Raw genomic sequence first — 7,065 nt, 5'->3', positions numbered from 1 at the left:
TGTTGTTCCCTATTTCCTTTCCACCTCGGCCCCTCCTGTCCACCAGCGGGGATGAGGAGACTGCAGGTGGAGGTACGTGTAAAGCTCCAGAGCCATTCAAACACTTGGTTAATTCAGAGATTTTAAGCCCCAGGGCCAAAATATACATATTTATGTTAATTTTCTGCTTCTCTGGGGTGCCTCCTGCCCTGTCCTTTTCCGAGGAAATGGGAAGCATCACCTGCACAGGAGCAGGGAGTGGGTAAGTGGTAAAGGCTAAATCATTGCTGGCCTTGGGCTTCTCTGCTCACAGGAGGGACCAGACCTCTGTCCCTGCCCCAGGGGGTGGGAGAAGGGGATCCAGGTGAGCGGGGCACCTTCCTGTTTCCCTTTTGGTTGTTCTCTTTCCCTGGCTGGGAATGCAGCTCCCTGCTGGCTGGTGCCACGGGGCAGCGCGCTGGGTGAGGGGACAGGGGTGGTGTCCCCGATGTGCTCCTCCAGGGATGAGCCACCATTCCAGTGATCACAGCAACAAAGCACCCTGCCCTCATCTCAGATTTTTATTCTCAAATTTAAGAGCTGGTTTTCTCCAGGGAAATCCCTTGCAGGGTCTCCTGGGGTCCAGGACTTCCTTCCTCAGTTGTTCTGAACCTCTTCACTGCTCCTACAGACCCTTGAGTCACCGGGAACCAAGGGGCCTCTGACTCCAGATAAGCATTTTGTAAATATTCGATTAATACTCAGATTAAAAATAAGGATTAGTATCAGGATTAAAGCTCAGGAGTGGAAGCTGCAGCAAGCCCTGGCTAGTGGCTGCTCCCCACGTCTGCCCAGCCCACCTGGCTTTGGATAATCTCTCCTCTGAAGGGCTGCTCCCCCTGGGAGGGTACCCATGTGTTTGCTGCTTGCTCGACAGTTTGGAGCTGCTGAGGGTCCTTGAGCTCCTCTGGGATGACTCACTGAAAGGGATCTTCTGATTCATCCCATGATCCTATGAGGGAAAATGGGTTTAAACTAAAAAAGGAGAGATTTAGATTAGATATTAAGAAAAAACTGTTCCCTGTGAGGGTGGTGAGGCCCTGGCACAGGGTGCCCAGAGAAGCTGTGGCTGCCCCTGGATCCCTGAAGTGTCCAAGGCCAGGCTGGATGGGGCTTGGAGCAGCCTGGGACAGTGGAAGGTGTCCCTGCCCATGGCAGGGGGTTGGAAAAGAATGGCTTGTAAAGTCTCTTTCAACCCAAACCCTTCTAGGATTCTGTGGTCCCAATGTTTCATCCCAGCCTCCCTGCTGGAGCACCAGGAGAGAGAGTGCTGGGGGTTTATGGCAGCTGGCAAAGGGAAGAATAGAAGAAATTACAGGGGGAAAAGGGATTCTTTTGGTTGAGAACTATTACAAACAGCATTAAAGTTTATGGAAGAATTCTACCTTTTTTTTCTCCATGGAACAGGACAGTTCTTGTTATTCAAGTAGTAAGTAAAATCACTTGATATATTAGAAAATGTGTGTTTGGAAAGAAAGGCATTTTAATTTGAACAAAAAAAAAATTGTGGCAATGGAAGGAAATCCCTGCAAATGTTGAAAGTGCAGCTTAGTTCCCTGCAACTTCAGGGGCTGCTGAAGCAGTGAAGCGTTTGGGTGGCTGCTGATTTTGGGGAAGATTGGAAAGGTTTCAAATCCCCTCTGGATTTGTACAGTTTCTGTAAGACTTTAGAGAATGTTTAAATGGTTTGTTTTCTGTGCAGTTTCCCAGTGCTTTAGTGGTCTGAGCAGGAGAATGACTGTGAAGTAAAAGAAGGAGTAAATTTGAGAGACCAATGTGACACTTGGGGGCATGTGGAGATGTTTGAGGCTGCTGGAGGTTTAACAAAGATTCCAGGGGCTTGTAACAGTCATGGAAATGGGGAGCCAGTTAAAAATGTCAAACATAGCAACATCATTCTCAAATATTTGCTGATGGCACATGAGCTGCTGGGCTCAGTGCCCTGTGTGCTTTGGGAGAGGGATGACAGGGGGACTCCACAGGGCTTTACAGCCCTAAACATTTTGTCTGGGGGGACTTTGGAAGGTAACCCGTGTTTGTTATCCTTGTTCAATCGAAGCATGCATTGTTTTTTTTTAAATAGCCAAAAATTGGTGTCACTGGAGCTCTGCATTGCTGTGCTGCCTATTGGTGGCAGAATGAACCTTCTGTATCATGCCCAACGTTAGCTGGTGATGCAGGGATGGGAGAAGGCATCTGGAAGGAGACACCCTCCTCCCAACACCCTCCCTGTGGGTTTGCTCTCACACGTGCGAAGCGATAAACACCCTGAAAATCCCTGGCAGTGGCCCATTTGCTCTTGCAGTAGGATTCTGGGAGCATATTTTTGTATTTATTTTCTATTTATTCAACACTGAGAGATGATATGAAGAAGCTGACAATTAGCAATGCAGAAAGAAAAATATTTCTGTTTACTCATGAGCAAAGACAAGTAAAAGGACATGCATCCTGTAGGGTTCAGCACTTAGAGGCTTTTATTTGTCCTTTTCCTTCTATTTCCTTCCACCTACCGGAAGAGGTCCCTGCCCATGGCAGGGGGTTGGAATTAGAAGAGCTTTAAGGTCACTTCCAACCCAAACCCTTCTGTGATTGTATGATTATTCTTCACTGCTTTCTACCACCTCTTATTACAAAAGCAGACAAGGAAAATTGTTCCGAAATCACCTGCCTGGATGGTTTCTCCACGGGAAAACAGAACTGCTGCAAAGCAAACCCAAATGTTCCACTTCAGCTTGAGGTGACACTCTGAGCAGATTTCCTGTGCCCAGCTCCAGCTGAATTAGAAGTGCCCAGCGTGAGGGAAGTGTGGGACCCTCTCGGAGCCGGGTGTGGCTCTCCATCACTTCTCAGTAAGCTCTGAGATGCTTTAGTTACCTCCTTTATCTGGGCGCTTCATCTGCGTTCACACACGTGCAGAGTTGGTCCCGTTGGGAAAATGCCTCAATTTCATGTCTTTCTCACAGCATGGTTTATTTTCTTTATTTAATCTCTCTGGGTAAACTTTTTGCTGGCTCAGTATCAGGAGCTCAGGCTACGGTGGCAAATGAGGCATCCCCAGGGGTGATGGCCCCTGTGCAGGGCAGGTGGGGCTGTGCTGGTCACCAGTGGGTGAGGAGGGTGGGGGGCTCAGCTGGGCCAGGGGGTCCCTGATGGATCCTCCTGGAGGGACAACCTGAGATTATGTTTTCCAGATGAAAAAGCAAAGGCCCCCCTTTTTCTTTCCTCTGCTCCCTGTTCTGCAAAGCTGGAGCATCCCAAGGGGCTGTGCCCACCCTGTGGGAAGGGTCTCTGGGAGCTGGGGCTCTCGATGGGAGCACCAGGGCAGAAAAGAGCTGGGCAGAGAGGGTGCACACCTGTACACCCTGTGACAGAGTCATCCCTGTGACTGCCAACTCATGGCTCAGCCTGTCTCTTACCAGGGAGTGAACCAGAGGGAAGGGCCAGGAGCAAACATGGATTTTTTTTATTGTCCTTTTTAATCAGATCTAGGACAAAATCCTCAAGATGTGGGCTGGAGCCTGGAGAATTCCCCTGTGCCAGGCCAGGCTGCGAGCTTGGGGCAGGCAGGGGCGCAGCACTCTGTTACTGGCCCGTAACTATTCAAATCTGTGTTTTTTAAGAAACCTCTGTGTTACATCCTGGCTTCACAAGATACTGCTGTTACCAGCAGTCCGTGAAACGACGTGGACGTGTGTGAGCTGCTCAAACCTGTTCCCAAATTCTGATTTCTACAGAGGACTCGAGCTGGAGCGTTAAGTACAGCAGCTGCGGGGTGGGTTTTCCATGGTGGGTTTTTCCATGCACACCGAATGCCTGATGGGCCGAAGTTGGCTTTCAGTGGCAGCAGCCCTCTCAGCTCTTTGTCATGGTGATCAGCAATGCTTCGTCGTTGTCATGGCTGCGGGGTTACTACTGAAGCCAAAGCACTGCACAGCCCCTTTATTCATAGTTTCAGTGTATAAACTAATTAAGTCAACTGAAAGCAGCAGTCTGTTCCCCGCGCCTTGTTTTTCTAATATGCGGGATCAGATAGACCTGATTCCTGCCGTCCTCCAAAATATCCAGTCTGACTCCGTTTCACTTCCTTGGCTGAGTTTTGTACCTTAACACCAAGCAAAGTTCACTGATTATTTGATTGCCCAGAACCTCCTTGCAAAATTGAAAAGGTCTCTGGAAAATGTCTTTTGAGCTGCTAAGACGAGGCTGAGAGCCAGTGTGTTGCAGCCGTGCTGCATTCCTTATCACTGCTTTACTGGGGCAGGAACCCAGGCACTAGGTTTAGTTTCTGAGTTTATGCATTGTTGGGTAAAAAAAAGAAAGATGGCAAAATGCCTGGGGGAGGATCTCAGCAGAGCTCCTCACTCCTGCCCCCACCACGGCAGGGTGGGAGGATGGAGAAGGACAGCCCCAGCTGCAGCTGGCGGACACAGTGTTCCCTCCGGCCGGGGAAGGTCGGCTGCATAGGGACATGCAGCTCATTTTTTATAAAAACTCACTATAAGCAGAGGCTCTGTGTGAGCCTGGGAGCGATGAAAGGAGCCCATCCTGTGTGAGGCGGCAGTGGCGGCGCCGGCGGCAGCCGCTGCTGGGAAAGAGTTTGGGAGATTTGGGGTCCCCACTTGGTGTCTGGTCACTGCTCAGCTCATGGGCAAAGGAAACCCAGACAGGGACCCTAAAAATCTCCTTACCCCTGTCTGAGTGTGCTGTGGTGTCTGCCCAGGAGGACAGGCTCACTCTGACATGCAGCTCCTCACAGCCCTCCATTGCAGGGGAGCAGCGATGGAGGAGATGCAGGTGCCACTGGATCTTCTCAGGGTGCAAAGGGAGCTGGAATTCGCACTCTTGTCCCACACGGAGCTGTTGGCCGTGGCCAGCACAGTGCCTGGGAGATATGTGCCCCTTCCAACTCTTTGTTGCTCCACAAACATCCAACAATAATTGCTTTGGTTGCTTTCTTAGCAATTATTTTTACTGTTAATCTCATTTTGACAGAATATTTGTGGGGAGTAAACACAATGGAGGCCCAAATATAACAAATCTATGAGTGGGAGACGATCTTCTCTAGCTCCAGCCTTGGCCTGGGGGCTTTTAAGGTGCTGAATGCACCAGCTGGAGCTCCTGCCTCTCCAGATGCCGCAGGTTCACTGCTGGCAGTGTCCTGGTACAGCAGGTGTGTGAGATTTGGGACGGGGGCAGAGAGAGGGGTGGGAGGAAGCACCATGCAGGTGGTGCAGGGCTGTGTCCTGCCCACAGAGCTCAGAACATGCAGGGGCTCACTGTAAGATCCCCAGGAGAGACAGCAGGGGCTCGAGATGGCAAACAGAGCAGGGCGAGAGGAGGACACGGAGTGCAGGACAGGGACAGCACAACCCAGCAGCCACCACAGAGAATTCCACCAAAACTGAAGGAAGTGCTCCCAAAGGCTCTGCTGTTTGCTTGTCAAAATCTGCCAGCATAAACTTCTTTTAAAAGTAGTAATACTGTAGGAAGGTGGCAGAGACAGTTTTGCAGAGGGAGGTGACAGTGACTCCTTGCTGCTGAGGGATGCTGCAGAGCTGAGCCCACCCTGCAAACGTGGGGCTTTGCAAATTCACCGCCCAGGACTCGTACCCTGGTACCTGGCACCTTCCCTGGGAGCAAAACATAAGCAATTTTCACATGTGGCTAAGAATGCTGTGTTTTAGCAAACTGCAGACCTATTCTGGGCTACCAGGTGAAGGCACACAACCATTCCTGTGCAGGAAGGACTTTCATGACTGATAAACATTAGATTCTCCTTTTTAACCCCACTAAACAAAGCACAACAGAAAACAACTATTGATAAATCCCCTTAGGGATAAGTATCAGGCTGGAAGAACTACATGAGTTAAAGGTTTAACGCCTCCCTTTTAATGGGTATCAATTAGTCTTGAGTTAATGCAGGCTGGAAATTAGAAGACAGTTAATAGTAATGGGAGGATAAAAATTCTGGAGCACCATGTGATTACAGAGGTGGTTTGAGAAGCTCATGGAAGGATTGTGCAACTGAGTAGAAATTCCTGAAGAGAGAAAATGACTTTTTGTTGTGAGTCCTGAGGGATTTGGTGGACTGCTGTGATTGGAAACAGAAGGGACTTCTGGTTTTTCCCCTGCCAGATTCCTAGGGTTATCTGTGGGGGTAAGAAAAAAATCCTGTTGGTAGATCACCTAACTTGTGGGTGTTGGGTTGTTATTTTTTTCCCATCTTCTCAAGCACTGAAGATTCATCCCAGCCCGAACCAAGATGCAAGTGAGATTTGCTAAGTGACATTAAAATCCTGTGAGTCTGGCTGGCAGTGCTGCCTGGTGTCCTCACACCACCGGCGTGCTCAAGGTCAGGGCTGGGTGGAAACTCCTCACTTGGCCTTGCAGACTTCAGCCTTGGCTACCGAGAGCTGGTCCTGGTGTCCTGCTGCGTGCAGGGGACGTGGGGCACAACCTCATCACCAGCAACTGTCACTGGACGGACGGGTACCTGGGGGCAAACACGCCAGGAACCCGCCCTCCCGATGACTTCTCCAACGCTCTTCTTCGTGCATGTCACAGGCGGGAGCCCAGACTTGCAGGGCAGGGGCTGCCATGCCTCGGCAAGTAAGCAGAGGCCCTTTGTGCCCAGCTGCAGGCAGGTGTTGGGGCCTCAGAGGGTCACCCGCCCTGCCTTCCCCTACCCCAAGGTCTGTGCAGTCATCTCTCACCCAGTGCTCGGTGACCTTCTCGTGGAGAGCAGGTGTGAAAATGGGGATTGTCCAACCTGTGCCCGAGGGAGGGGCTGGGACACGTGTGCAGTGCCAGGTGACAGCACAGGCTGTGGCCACGCACAGGTGACAGCACAGGACTGGTGTGTGCGGTGCCAGGAGACAGCACAGGCTGTGGCCACGCACAGGTGACAGCACAGGACTGGTGTGTGCGGTGCCAGGTGACAGCACAGGCTGTGGCCACGCACAGGTGACAGCACAGGACTGGTGTGTGCGGTGCCAGGTGACAGCACAGGCTGTGGCCACGCACAGGTGACAGCACAGGCTGTGGCCA

The sequence above is a fragment of the Corvus moneduloides genome, chromosome 11 (assembly GCF_009650955.1).
Source record: "Corvus moneduloides isolate bCorMon1 chromosome 11, bCorMon1.pri, whole genome shotgun sequence".
Lineage (NCBI taxonomy): Eukaryota > Metazoa > Chordata > Aves > Passeriformes > Corvidae > Corvus > Corvus moneduloides.
This window is presented reverse-complemented; position numbering follows the sequence as displayed.